We start from the raw sequence: 16,502 nt of genomic DNA on the forward strand, positions 1-16,502 counted from the left end.
CACCCTCAGTATTTCAGATTGGCAAAAATCTACCTAGAGCATTCTAGTGCATTTGTCACCTGAAATGTACAACAAAACATATCGTAAGGTATTTCAAATTTGCAAATTACTATACAGTGCCTTCTAGTGAATTTGTCATCTGAAATGTACAACAAAATGTACCCCCGAAAGATGCATTTCAAAATCTCAAAAAGTCTAGACAGCACCCTCGAGTGAATTTGTCATCTGAAACGTACAACAAAACGTACCCTAATTAACATAATTCAGATTCACAAAAATCTAGACAGGACCCTCCAGTGGATTTCTCATCTGAAATGTGCAACAAAATGTACCCTAAGTAAGGTTTTTCCAGATTTTTAAATCAGTAGACAGCGCCCTCTATGGAATTTGTCATTAGAAACATACAACAAATCGTACCCCAAGTGATGTATTTCAATTTTGGAAAGACATAGCACCCTCTAGTGGATTTGTCAAATGAAATGTACAACAAACTGTACTCTAAGTAATATATTTGAGGTTAAAAAAAACATAGACAGTGCCCCCTAGTGGATTTTTTTTATTTGAAATGTCCAACAAAATGCATTTCAGATCAACAAAAATGTAGACAGCGCCCTCTAGTGGATTTCTCATCTGAAACATACAACAAAACGTACACCGATTCATGTATTTAACAATGACAAAAATTTGAACAGAGCCTTCTAGTGGGTTTGCCATCTAAATTGTACAACAAAACATATCCTAAGTAGCATATCTGAGGTTCACAAAAATCTAGACAGAGGCCTGTAGTGGATTTGTCATCTGAAACGTACAACAAAACATAGTGATGTATTTCAAAATAAAATAAAAACTAGACAGCACCCTCTAGTGGATTTCTTAATTGAAATCAGCAACAAAACGTACTCTAAGTAAGGTATTTCAGATTAGCAAATTACTAGACAGCGCCCTCTAGTTTTTTTATTATTTGAAACGTACAAAAAAAAGGTGTGACAAGTGAAGTATTTCAAATAAAAAAAAAATATCTAGTAAGCACCCTCTAGTGCATTTCTCATCTAAAACGTGTAAAACAAATGTTCAATAAAATGTACCCCAAGTAAGGTATATCAGATTTTCAAATCAGTAGACAGTGCCCTCTAGTGGATTTGTCATCTGAAATTTACACCAAAACGTACTCTTATTAACATATATCAGATTCGCAAAAACGTAGACAGCACCCTCTAATAGATTTGTCATCTGAAATGTACAACAAAACGTACCTTAATGAGCATATTTCAAATTTGCAAAAATTTTGACAGGACCCACATGTGGACTTCTCATCTAAAACTTAAAAAAAAAAAAAAAAAAAAACTTACCCTAAGTAAGGAATTTCAGATTCGCAACAATATATACAGTGCCCTTTAGTGGATTTGTCATCTGAAGCATGTAGCAAAACGTAACCCGAGTAACATATTTCAAAACAAGAAAAATCTTGACAGCGCCCTCTAGTGGATTTCCCATCTGAATGATGTAAGAAAACATACCTAAACTAACAAGTTTTAGATTCACAATATAAACAGTGCCCTCTAATGGACTTGTCGTCTGAAACGTGTAATAAATCCTACCCCATGTAATGCATTTCAGATTTGCTAATTGTTTGACAGCACCATCTAGTGAATTTTTTATCTGAAACATACAAAAAAAAAATTGTTTGATTCATTAAAAAAATTGCAAAAATCTAAACAGCACCCTCTAGTGGATTTGTCATCTGAAATGTACAAAATGAACCCTAAGTAACATACTTCAGATTCCCAAAAATGTAGACATCGCCCACTAGTGGATTTCTCATCTGAAATGAACAACAAACATACCCTAGGTAAGTTATTTCAGATTTACAAATCAGCAGACAGTGTCCTCCAGTGGATTTCTCATCTGAAATGTGCAACAAAACTTACTCTAAGTACGGTATTTCAGTTTTGCAAAATAGTAGACATCGCCCTCTGGTGGATTTTTCATTGAAACGTGCAACAAATTGTACCCTAAGTAACGTACTTCAGATTTGTAAATTAGTTGACAGCGCCCTCTAGTGAATTTGTCATCTGAAACAAAATAAAACTTCCCCAACTGATGCACTTCAAAAAAAAATCTAGAGAGCACCCTCTAGTGGTTTTCTCATCTTAAATTTATTAAATGAACCCAAAGTAACATACTTCAGATGTATTTCAAATTTGGAAAAACATAGCACCCTCTAGTGGATTTGTCAAATGCAATGTACAACAAAATTGTACTGTAAGTACCCTATTTGAGGTTCACAAAAACATAGAAAGCGCCCCCTAGAGGACTTTCTTTTATTTGATATGTCCAACAAAATGCATTTCAGATCAACAAAAATGTAGACAGCGCCCTCTAGTGGATTTCTCATCTGAAACGTACAACAAATCATGCCATCAACATATTTCAGGCTTCTTAAAAATGTACGCTGAGCTACCTATTTCCAAAGAGCCTGGGCTGAATAAAAGTGTGTGTATTTAATTACTAACTAGGACTCGACTGTGGAGGAGCATCTCCGGTCTGCCTCAGAGGATTCGCTCTATTGATCTGCCGAGTCTCCGGTAACACGCAGAAAAGAAGAAAGAGGAAAAAAAAAACAAACAGCCTGGAGATGTTCATTTGCAATGCAGCTCTGTGGAAGTATGTAGGTCTGTGAATTGCATTAAGCTGCAGGAGGAGCGCAGGTCTTGTTAGAGACGGGACAGATATTGAATATTTACGAGTGCTTTAACCAGGCTTTTAAAGAGCAGGCGAACGCACATGCACATTTGTCTTGTGTAAAAACATCAGCCATTAAGCTGAGAGTGCAGCGGTGAGTTTCTGAAAGAGCGCATTAATGCAACTCTGCTGTTCATCATCATTTCAGCAACGCATCAGTGCAAAGATGATCCTGTGCACAACTTTCATATCTTTATCATGTGCCATGTGGTATGATTCATTCATTCATTCATTCACTCATTTTCTTTTCGACTTAGCCCCTTTATTAATCAGAGGTCGCCACAGCGGAATGAACCGCCAACTTATGCAGCATAGGTTTTACGCAGCGGATGCCCTTGCAACCCATCACTGGGAAACATCCATACACACTCATTCACACACGGACAACCTATAGTGAATGTGTTTGGACTGTGGAGGAAACCGGAGCACCCGGAGGAAACCCACGCAAACACGGGGAAAACATGCAAACTCCACACAGAAATGCCAACTGACCCAGCCGGGACTCGAACCGACAACCTTCTTGCTGTGAGGCGACAGCCCTACCTACTGTGCTCCCCCATGTGTTATAGTTTATTCATTAATTCTCCTTCAGCTTAGTCCCTTATTTATCAGGGGTCGCCACAGCGGAATGAACCGCCAACTATTCCGGCATATGTTTTACACAGCAGATGGCTTTCCAACCACAACCTAGTACTCAGAAAATGTAGTATAATAATAATAATAATAATAATAATAACGGGAGTGTTGGCAGGTATGATTAACATGTCTCCATAGTAGCATGTATAATCATATCGACATGCGTAAAGCAACTGTGATTAAAAGATCTGTTCAGCTCTCTGTGATCATCTGCACCTCCAGAATGAGTTTATAAAAGGTTATTAAAAGGTTTATAAAAGAGCATGTTTGTAATAAAGAGAGTAAAATCGCTGTAATGCATCACCACAGCCACATAGCGTCAGTACAATTATAAAAGAAGATAAATTAATGGATGTTAAATCAGGTTTATTTTGTACATTAACATAACAGATGTCCATACAGCAGTGGATATTAATGTGTATCCCTGTCACATTTGCTGTGCAAAAACAGTGAAAAGCTAAACGTGTGTGTGTGTGTGTGTGTGTGTGTGTGCGTGTGTGTGTGTGTGTGTGTGTGTGTGTGTGTGTGCACAAACTTTATAACGACATTGTGCGTGACTCATCGTTGCAGAAAGGCTTGAATTAACTCGACAATAAATGCATCAATTAATCATGGGAAAAGTTCTTACTGTAGTAAAGGAGATCTGCTTTATTCTGTCACTGTGCTGTTTATCATGAGACACATGCAGCAGATTAAGGCTCCGCCCATCAGAGCAATCTCTATGGAGAACCAGTTTATTTGCATTAAAGGCACAGGCAACAAAAACAGCTACAATCTCCTAAAAGCTCAAATTTCCCAGATTAAGAAAGGGATAATAAATAATCTGATGGGTGTTTTAAGCTGAAACCTTACAGACACATTCTGGAAACAAAAAAGACTTATCTTAAATCTTGAAAAAAAGGGTAAAATAGGGGTTAATAACCTTTAACTAGGTTAATTAGGTTATTTTGGCCAATCATTGGACAACAGTTCAATGTTCATGTTCTGTAGCCAATCAGAGAAACAATGTTAAAGAGGGTTTTTACATAAAAAGTATGCATTTAAAACTAACTTTTTTTCTCAGGATTAACAGCTGCAAAGAAAACAATCACCAGTTCCTGGTTCCCTCCTAATCTCCTGTCAGTTCAGCAATGGTTATACTATTTTATAGACATTGTTGGACTAGAACAGTCCACTGCCTTAATTAAAAGAGCAAAGATTTCAACAATCCTTCATTGGAACCAAATACATGACAATTTGATCTTCATTATTAAAACTTAAGTCATTTAATTAAACAAAGTAGAAGAACAATTAAGATGTCTCAGAATATAGGTGACAACAAACTATCTTTTCTTTCTGTTGTACAATCATTTTAGTAGACACTTTTTTCCCATTTTAGTACTTCTCTGACATTATTTATAGTTTTTTTCTTTTATATTATTTACAGGTTTCTGTATGCATATATGTATATATTCATATATGTATGTTTGTTTGTGTACATATATAATTTGTAATTTTTTATTTGTTTCATATTGTTATCAACCATGCTATACACATTGAACCGAGTCAATGTTGAGGAATTCTGCTATTGCCATTGTTGATAACCATGTTTATAAAAAATACAATAAAGTAAATAAAAAAAAGTATGTATTTTATTCCAAATCAAAGTAAAACACATGATACTCTTCCCAGAAGAAAAATATAATAGGAAATCCTGTAAAACATGCCCTTGCTCAGTTAAACAGCACTTGGGAAATATTTGAAAAATAATAACTTCACAGAAAGCCTGATATTTAATCATTTTGCCTTCAACTGAACGCTTGATAAAATACCAAAGCTTCACATTTTTACTTCAAATTCTTCCATTCCATTGTTCGTGTCTCACTGTGACCTGCATGACTGATTCCTTTCTGATAGAAAATAAGCTCAAAGTGTTGTTTGTGCAAATCAAACATGAGATTTCCTCCGCTCAACTCTGAATATTCCTTCTCCATTTGCTCCTGTGTAAATCTCAGGTCTGCTGTACTCTTTCATAGGAAAACCTCCTTCAACTACAACACACACTCATGCATTTTTAAAACGCTGCAGAGTTCAAAAGGTTTGTTACGCTTCATCAAACTTTCTGCAAATCTGCTCACTTTTCCTTTAGTTCACCTTGAGACAATGGCATGCTGAATTGCATGACTGGTGATGTGAGGTAAACATCTGTTTATTACACACCCAAAACACAAACAGGCCAAAGCCCATGAGCTTAAATGTTGGGTGAAGTGCTTTGAAATATGCAGTTGTATTTGGTGTTTGACGTAATCTCAACTGAAACCTAAAGAGAGGGCGGGACATAGAGTAGCTCCTCCCCTTTTTAATAAAACCAGCCAACAGCGTTTAGTTTTCTCACAGCTCTGCCAGTGAGAGTGGTTGAGCTCAAGTGCATCGAATGAAAAACTAATGCGAACAATGGGCGGGGCATGTCATACACTAGAGTAGTGTTGTCACGATACTGGAATACGATATCAATCGATAACGTCCATTTCCCGCCAACATTTGAGCACAGGGAGTACTTTCTTCAACAACGCTGATTTGCCATTGTGTTCATGTGCTCAACAAAAACGACTGTGATTGACCGAGAAGGTCATTGGTTTATCAAACTCACCTCTGTTTACTAGGTAACCACACTAGAGCTGGAGCATTTCAAAGTCACGTCAATCAGCTGGTTTGTCTATAAGCTGACATACGAGTGATCTGCTGATGAACCACGTCTTTGAAACGCTCCAGTGTCCCTGTATCTGTGGTTACACTCAGTAAACAGCAGTGAGTTTGGTGAACTGATGACCTACTTGGCCAATCACAGTCATTTCTGTTGAGCACGTGAACACAAGGGCAAATCAGAGCTGTTTAAGAACACGCTCAACAGCAGTTAAATGTTCGCTGGAAATGAACGTTGTTATAATTCCAGTATTGATTGGAATTGAATTCCAGTATCGTGACAACCCTACACTAGAAAGCAATTGATTGGTCAGAAGATTTGATGAGAACATGAAGTATGAGGTGACGGCAAATAAAAATCATTGATCCATTTAGGCGGAAGTGTCAAACTACAGTCTTTGGATGTTTATAATAGTTTTAGAACTTCTAAAAGCAAATTGTCACTGTTTTGGAGACACTAGATAATAGATTAAAGGGACACTCTGCTAAAAAAAAAAAGAAAAGAAAAGAATAGGCTAACTTTACAAGTCTCCTAGAGTACTTGTTCTGCTGGGGTTACTTTTTGCTTAGCTTAGCATAATGAATTAAATCGAACTAGACCATTACCATTAACAGATTTTTGATAATTTTCCTACTTAAAGCTTGAATCTTCTGTAGTTACATCATGTAATAAGAAGGACTGAAAATTAGAAGTTAATATTTTCTAAGCCAACATTACTAGGAACTATACTATAATTCTAGCATAATAAACTTAAGCTTAATGGAGTGTCAGACTTGTGATTCAGGTTGACAATGCAAAAAAGTATTTGCCCTCCTATGAAATTAATCATTTTCAATTATTTCTCAAGTATTGTTAATTAGCTAAAATAATGTTTAGAAATGTAAACTGACATTTCTCACTGACCTAATATGGCACTTTATAGAAACAACTGAATTTAATAGATTTTCCTGTTGGTGAAAATATTTCCTGGAATAATTAGATCCTTACGTCGGGTTCTTATATCAGTCATTTTTTGTCAGCTTAGTCTCTATTTCAAAGGTTTGCTTGTTTATTTGTTTGCTTTATTTATAGAGCACATTTAAAAACACCAGATGTTGACCAAAGTGCTTTACAAAACGACCAGCACACAAAATCTATACTTATATAAGCAATATATGTAAAACATATTAAAATTAATTAACTGCAATCAAAAAGCAAGAGACAGAAGCTGATTTTTTTAAATGAGACTTAAAAGCACCAAGGGAAAGCATGACCTAATAATATCATTTCACAGATGAGGGGCTGTGACAGATAAAGCCCTGTCACCTGAAGATAAATGACATTTCCTGAAGATAAATACCAAAAAATAACACAACTGGAATTATTATAGCAATCATATGACATATGATGACGTGTGCAAGTGCTGTAGTGCTGTCCCTGTCGCCACTAACTTGCATGGTTTGGGATCTGTGGAGCTGCGCATCGATGGATTTGCTCTTCAGTGTTTAATCCCTCAGTAGTGATTATTAAACCACACTGAACTGAGCTCAACTGAACTGAACTTAAATTCTGAAAAACTGAACTGACACCGATTCAATTTACTATCATCTTTTATGTGAAGCGGCTTTGACACAATCCACATTGTAAAAGCGCTATACAAATAAAGGGGAATTGAAATTAATTGAAGCTAAAGTTTGAAGCCCTTGCCCTTAACCCTCGATTGTAAGAGCCAAGGGGAAGGGGTAGAAAAATAGAATTGGGATTGGGCATTATAATGCAAATCCAAGCAGATCCATTTGTTTGGTAAACAAAGCAACTCTCTCAGATAATATATTTAATAAAAAAACAAAAAATATTAATTTACAACTTGCATTGTAAATAAATCATGTAAACATGTGCGAATTAATTAATAAAATTACTGAAATTAATATAAAAACACACACATTAACACAAGTAAATAAATAAACTCGATAGTGGCCTGAAAATGTGTGGAAATCTACTCATGAGGAAAGTAAAATGTAACTGAATGCATTTTTTTTTCTTTGCTGGCTCAGAGGAATCATGATTCTGCCGTTTACTAAAGCGAGGGTTTTAAGAAAATCGTAATAGGCCTGCCATGTTTCCATACCCATAATTCAGTGTGAAATGCACTTTTAAAGCGTAAGAGCTTCAGATTGAAACGGCACACAAAAGCGCTCCTCCTCATCATTGCGGGAGAAGAGGAAGAAAACAGCGTGGAGAAGCGATTTCTCCACTCATTAACGGAGCTGTGAAGAGTTTGTTCTCTCCTCGATAGCGTCACGTCATGAATAATCACGTCTGGCCAAAGAAAGCCAGTTCTCCGTGGGGTCAGTCGTGACGTTTTGATTCGCAAACGCGTCTTTGTGTTAGATTTCACAGCAGTGTTTGTCTGGATGTGAAGCGCAGCTTATTAAAATGCTCATTACATTTTGGGGAGTGATTCATCTCGTTAAATTTCCCATCTTAATAATCCGTGACTGAGTTATTAGAGCGCACTCGGACACAAACACACAGAGGAGAAAACTCTGTTTACAAGAGCATGTGAAGGATTCGGAAGATGAAGGCAGAATCCTTGTGTTTGCATGTGTGAAAATGTTGTTGTTCTCTGTAAAAAATATATATTCACTCACCGGCCACTTTATTAGGTACACCTGTCCAACTGCTCATCACCGCAAATTTCTAAGCCAATCACATGGCAGCAACTCAATGCATTTAGGCAGGTAGACATGGTCAAGTGAAGATTTAAAAAGTCTAAAGAGAAACCAGGTTCATTGTGGTTTGAAAATAAGTTTACAAGATGACTTTATATGGAAACAATTGCTCATTTTATGTTGATTGGAGTATGCATAAATTATACAAAATTATGCAAAATAACATTAAACAAAGATAAACATTCAAGTGTTTTAAAGGCACGATTCATCAGAGGTCACTCGTATGTCAGCTTATAGACTGTCAGCTGATCGACATATATTGAAACGCTCCATTGTCCCTGTATCTGTGGTTACACTCGGTAAACAGCTGTGAGTTCGGTGAACTGATGACCTTCACGGTAGGGTTGGGTCGATAGATGATGCCATTATCAATCGTTAGGCCCACACGGAATCTGCACGCGCAGAATTCCGCAAATGATTAGCCCATGATTAATTCTGGTGTTTACTTAAGTGTGTGTTAATCTAGATTTATTCACTTTTTAAATGAATTACAGTAATATTATTAACTAAAATGTTCATCTGATTTATTTACAATTTAGTTTGTGAAGGAATATTTTCTGTCTTTTAGTAGATATATTAAATGAGACTTGCTTTGTTTACCAAATAAAGTGAATCTAATTGGTGTTACATTTTTATTATTAAATAAAAGTGAAAGAGATTATTATTTATTTCACATATAAAGTTTTTAGTTATGATGCTCCCAAAATAATTCTGCAGAAATCCACAGATTTTTAGCAAAATTCTCAGCAGAAATAGCAAAAAACGTCCGCAGATTCCGTCTGGCCCTATCCATTGCTGTTGGCCGATAGACATCACAATTCTGAGTCGGCATCCCGATCCCCTGCCCCCAGCAGCAGTATCCTGCTCGTGAAATATACACACTGAGGCCCCGTTTACACTAATACATCTTAGTTTACACTATTACATCTTAAATGGTATTTTAGAACAAAAACGATCCGCGTCTAGACTGGTGTTTCACCTAGCATTTCTGAAAAGCCCTCCTTCCACACTATACAGCTGAAAACGCACATCATTTGAGCACAAAACCTCAGAGAGCAGTGCACTTCGGACAGTTTATCAAGGATGTAGCGTTGGATGGCGTCTCACTATAGTTTTTAAATGTAATATTTAATTCATCTATCTATCTAACGACTCTTCGGTCTTTTGAATCAGGTAACGTGTCACAGCGTCAGGACACTGCTTTAATCTTTCGCTTTCACGATTGTACTTAGTAATTTTAGCGTAAACTTCAGATACTGTTGGTTGGTTCCTGTTGGTTGCGCAGCTTTTTTTAACCAAAGTTTGTGGACGGCATTATAACAACACCGATCACTCTGCCTAGTCATGCCACCGAAAAAGTGATTGACAGGTGATAATATGTAATAAATTGACAGGTGATAATTTGTGTGTAACTTATCTTTATTTATTTATGATTTGGTTATGGGTAAAACAAAGACCATGCGGGTCAGGTAGTTGAAATGGTAGGCTAAAAATAATTTATTCGTTATGAATTAATTAATTATTCATAAATAATTCTACGACATCGTCCATCAGGATGTTTCACGATGCCAAATTGGTCGACATTGCCCAACCCTACAGCGCTCAAATGCTCGCGGGAAATGGAGGTTTTTAAAATTTCATTATCGATTGGTACTAAATTCCAGCATTGTGACAACGTAAAATAACGGCCGTTAAACTACAGACATTAACCGTAAAATAACAGAAGGTAAATTACAGAAATTTACCAGAAATTTTAATTTAAGTAAATTTCTGTAATTTAAAGTCCGTTATTTTACGGTAAATGTCTGTAATTTAACGTCTGTAATTTTACATTTAAAAAGGTTAAAAACGTAAAATAAAGATTTTTTTTACAGTGTACGCTAGACTAATTATCTCAGACAGACACTTCTCGTATTGAAACTTGTATTAAAAACTTGTGCATTGTATAAGAAAACGGTTGATGGTCGCCCCACACCCGGGCCGTGGTAAAATTCACAAGCATTAACCAGTCCGCGGTGATACAAACATTGAGGACCACTTCTATTGTAGGTCTATAACTTCTATAAAGTACTTTAATGTTGTGGTGATTCTACAGTTGCTATGCTAACACAGCAACTACAGTAATATAAACAAATGACTCAATACTGTAGTTTTCTACAGCTTCCAGCCTCCGCCTCTGAGACTGCAGCTCTGCACGAGACGTTTGGCCAGCGGAGAAATTAAAATGGTCGTGCCCAACTGAGCCTGGTTTCTCTCAAGGTTTTTTTTTTTCTTCACTTCCGCCATTAGTAAAGTTTTTTTCCCTCTCCGCTGTCGCCACTGACTTGCATGGTTCGGGATCTGTAGAGGTGCGCATCGTTGGATTTGCCCTTCAATATTTGGACTCTCAGTAGTGATTATTAAACCACACTGAACTGAGCTCAACTGAACTGAACTTAAACACTACAAACTGAACTACACTGTTCCTATTTACTGTGACCTTTTATGTGAAGCTGCTTTGACACAATCTACATTGTATAAGCGCTATACAAATAAAGGTGAATTGAATACTAAACTATACTATAGTATTTATTACAGCTTATCAGTTCAGTATAGCTAATATTACAGTATGCTGGAGCATTCGTTAACCAAGAGTGTTAAATGCTATAATATCTACAGTATAAGTACGGTTAAAAAAACTAAACTATTTACAATTCAGTCTCTCTCATGTGTGAGGTTATGAAGGTGAAGAAATTATGATAATGTAATTATTTCAGCCTGGTGTTCACACAGACCTCCGCATATATTTTTGGGTCCCACTTTATATTAAGTGTCCTTAACTACTATGTACTTGCATCAGAAAATAAATACAATGTCCTTACTGTGTTCATAATGTATTTGAGAACACTTGCGGTGCTCTTGAGTTGGGATAGAGGTAGGGTTATGGACAGGTTTGGTGGTATGGAGAGGTTTAAGGGTGGGTTAAGGTGTAAGGGATGGTCAACAGTGCATTTATAAATGTAGTTACAGAAGTTAATTACAGATGTAATAACAAACAGGTATTTCCTCAAGAACGAGTAAACAGTAAATACATGTAATTACACAATAAGCACATCGTAACAAATTATTAATTTCTGTGTAAGTACATATTAGTTAAGGACACTTAATATAAAATGCGACCTATTTTTCAAGCAAAGGTGTTATTTTTTGTGTATTCAAATGTCTGAAACACAAACTAAACGTGTTCATTGAAAACACTGGTGAGTTTTGATCATTGACAGGTAATTAGCTATAGCTCAGCACAATCCTCAGGATGGACAAACTTGTTGCTTTAGGAAGGGGCGTGGCTTTACTAAAACACTCTCTCTGTTAGCCAATCACAACACACCGAAAAAGCTAACCAATCACAATACCTTTATTTTTTTTTTTAAAGGCGGGTCTATATAAAACCTCGAGCTGCGTCCAAAATCACCTACTTCCATACTATATAGTATGTCAAAAACAGTATGCGAGTCGAGTATGTGCAAACTCCTAGAATTCGAAAAAACAGTACGTGAGGTGTACCCTTATGACCTCCTACTCCTGGCGAGATTCTGAAGTGCGCATCGGATGGATGTAATGCTATTCCATGATGCACGGCGAGAATATTTATGAATGGGAGTGAAGCGACACAACTGACACGGCTAGGTCACGTGATCATGACAAAATGGTGCATGTAGTACGTCCGAGTTCCATTCATACTGTATGGAATGTACTTTTCTAATGGCCAAGTAGTACATTTTAATTCACATTTAGTACCTACTGAATAGCAGGCGATTTCGGACGCAGCCCAGAACTAACTGAGCCATTTGTGGCAGAATGGGAGAAAAGTTTTTCAAACCATGAAGCACGAAGACTGGTGTAAAATATCATAATAGGACCCCTTTAGATATTTATTGCATTGCATCAATGCATAAAGCCTTGCTCAAGTCAAATGCACTGATTTAAGTGTGAAACCACACACAACCTACTCTCTGCTGCTCTTTTCTGCTAAACAACAAAATAAGAGCTAATTCAGCAATAAAACAGCAGTGCAGAAGTACAGTAGAAACACACAGTAGCTGGATTTTATATTTATACTTCACTCAGGTCAACGTAGTGGACAAAACAGCAAGCAGAACAAGCCAAGAGGCTTATCTATTCTCATTATACGTGCGGAAAGTCTTATGAAAACACTAAATACTGCTGTCAAAGATTGAATTCGCCCATAAGAATCGACTAAACAGAATTAAATCCACCTAGAAATAGCGTTTTGTCTGAAGACATTCGAATAATATATTTATAGTCAATAAGTAAAGCTTTAAAACCCTCAAGATGTCATCAAAATAGATTCATTAGAAGTGGATTTAATAGCAAACATGATGAAATGACAGCCGGAAATCAGTGCTGTTTGGGTTGCAGAGCTTAAAAAACTTAACACATGCATGTGTACACGCACACACACACACATACACAATGCACTCTCACACACACACGTGTATATAAACAATTGATTGCAAAAATTTTACAATCAATTAACCAATAAATAAAACTATAAAATAAATATAAAATAATTATTTATTAAAATTATACTAATATTTTTATAAATAAATAAATCTTTTTTTACACAACAAAACATCTCTAACGATCACAAATAATTATGCAAATATTATATTATTCATATCACATATTCGCATGTATGACATTTAACTTTTTCAAATAAAACAAGCTAATAAACAACACACCTGATGATATGCAGCATCAAAAACACAAGGAAAAACAGATCCAATAAAATACATTTGATAAAATAAATGAATTTTCAAAACACCCAAATTAAAATCCCAATTAAATTCAAATCATTGTGTTACATTATTCTGTTTATAATGTTATTACTTACAAATGCATGATGACATTGCTCAGATATTGGTATTATAAATTCAACTTCATCTATCTCTATGTGAATTTGGTGAGATTGACTACATTTTCTTTAAGGTAAGTGGTTCTAAACTATTTACACTACATCCAATTGAGCTCAGAATATTAGCCCCCCTGAATTATTAGCCACTTTGAAATTATAACGCCCATAAAATGATAATATAACATTAATAATATTATAAAAACCTTTCTGAGAACCTAAAAATGACAATAATTATAAATAAAATCTCCAAACCACCATAATAAAAAAGTCTGACTCTGCATTATGTGTTGCTCATGTCAAATTTCATAAGCAGGATCTGTAAATGAGCAGTTTTCCTGTGTCGTTTCTGAATGGAGTGTTTGAACGTAACACACATTGGTTTAGGTCTTTCTGCATGACGTGTGTTTGTCTGTCGCTCCTCAAACAGCTTAATCAGACGCTGACAGAGATCTCAGCAGGTACATATCAGAGGTAAGCGCATGATCACACATGCGTTCAGAGATCCATAAACACACCATAGCAATGATCTGCACCGCAGGACACCATTATCACTGAATAATCTGCATTCACAAAACATACTATTTCTGTCACATTGAAACTCAACGTTAGACAATTGTTTAGGGCGAAGCAGCAATCCACAGGGTTTCTGCAGATATCATAATGTCAAATTTAAGACCATTAAGTATTAAATTTAAGACCTATATCACAATATCAAAAACACGCATACACATAAAGAGAAAATGCAAAATCACTAAATTAGTGGTAAAATAAATGTATTCAAACTGAACAGAACTGAAGACAGGTTAGATGCATCATTGAACTACAGAAAAAACAAACAAACAAACATCTTAATGCTGGTGCTGCATCGCACACCTCACCAAAACGGATGAGGCTTTCATACTTGACATGTTCGCCATTGAGATATTCTTTGAAAAGACTGAGCGGTCAAAAGAAAGCCACTGTAAAGTCAGACGGATAAACAGAGAAGAGGTTTCCGGAACTACGTCATATCATTAAAGATTTTAAACTAATAGTTTTATTTCTTATTTTTGTAATTTATTATTATGATTATAAAGATTTTTATAACCATTGAAGGTTTTTTAAATCAAAATTTGATGCATCACTTGCTTTAGTTCATATCTCGGACAGTTTTACCTATTAAAGTTAAATATTAATGGCAACAAAACAGGGGCTCTTCAATTATATTTGGCATATTATATTATGGCAACAATAAAAAACCAAAACTGTACACTTACTACAAAATACTGACAGTTTTTATAGATTTAGCCCACTCCACAATTCACACATTACTGTCTGGCTAGTTTATGTCCTCAACTAATATGCTAAAAAAGCAATAATGGGCCAAAATTCCTGACCATTATCAACAATAAAGCCTAGAAAAACAGGGAATCGGTATATTGTAGACCAATTCAAATATTCTTTGAATAGAAATAATTTTGTTACTCCGTTTTAGTTTTGTAACTATTAAATTGTTTTAAATGTAAAATTGTACTATATACATCAGTGTAAAACCTATGACTGGTGGAAAAACATATTCTGTAATATTAAAACCACCTGGGTCTCCAATTTTGCCATGGCCTCTTTTTTTTAACAAACTTAACCCTCAGGTTTTTCCAAACTTTCACAAAAACTTTTGGTTCTCCCTATGATCACATGGACGGATCATAAAGATGTCTGTACAGTCGTACCTGTTTCTGATAAAATCTCTTCAAAGTGTTTCATATTCAACTCAAATCAAACGTGACGCCGTGCGAACTGTTTACCCGAGTCTCAAAACATCTTGTGAGCTCCGCCAGCTGAAATCATGTCACGCGCACTCAAAGTAAACCTCCGCAAAACACATCAATGACATCACATTCGCCGTGAGCACGGAGTTCAATAACAGAAAGCTGATTGGCTATTGCATGTTGGTTTCATTTGTAGTTGAAATACCGCAAATTACATTTGGACTAGTGAAATGAAGAACTCCAACACCACGAAAGCCAAGCAAAAACAACGAAAAATAATTTAAATGAGCATTAGATGTAGCATTACATGGACATATAAGACCAGCGCAAAAATATTTAAGACGTAGAACAGTGAATTTAAGACTTTTAAAGGCCTAAAATTTCTATTTTTAAATTTGAGACTTTTTAAGACATTTTTAGACCCCGTGGAAACCCTGATATCCATTAAAACACTAAAACAGAACATGATTTTCCATTTTTCTAAATAAATTTAATTAATGCTGACTTATGGCAACTCGTAACTTTTAGATTTTGTGGTTAATTTGTGTGAAATTATTTAATTTAATTTGCAGTTTAGTATGATTTGCTTGACCCCCAACCACAGTTGGGTTTAGGGGTTTACCCGTACACTGAAAAAAAATAACTCAAATTTTTTAAGGTAAGTGGTTGCAAACAATTTATATGAGCTTAATTTAAACAAACGAATTAAGCTGAACATTCATTCATTCATTTTCCTTTTGCTTAGTCCCTTTATTAATCAGGTGAGGCCACAGCGAATTGAACCACCAACTTATCTAGCATATGTTTTATATGCCCTTTCAGCCGCAACCCAGTGCTGGAAAACACCCATATGCACTCCTTCACACACACACTCATACACTATGGCCAATTTACTTCCGTGTTTGGACTGTGGGGGAAACCGGAGCACTCGGAGGAACCCCACGGCAACACGGGGAGAACATGCAAACTCCACACAGAAATGCCAACTGACCCAGCCGAGGCTCGAACCAGCGACCTTCTTGCTGTAAGGCGATTGTGCTACCCACTGCACCACCGCGACACCCGTT

The 16,502-nt window shown here is 36.0% G+C and overlaps 1 protein-coding gene across 1 annotated transcript in view; it reads right to left on the reverse strand.

The window, feature by feature from the left end:
- lrfn1 (leucine rich repeat and fibronectin type III domain containing 1) overlaps positions 1-16,502 on the reverse strand; it is a 371,292-nt gene that overhangs the window by 54,487 nt on the left and 300,303 nt on the right. The gene's annotated exons all lie outside the window — the stretch shown is intronic.

This window comes from Danio aesculapii, chromosome 15 (genome assembly GCF_903798145.1).
Source record: "Danio aesculapii chromosome 15, fDanAes4.1, whole genome shotgun sequence".
NCBI lineage: Eukaryota > Metazoa > Chordata > Actinopteri > Cypriniformes > Danionidae > Danio > Danio aesculapii.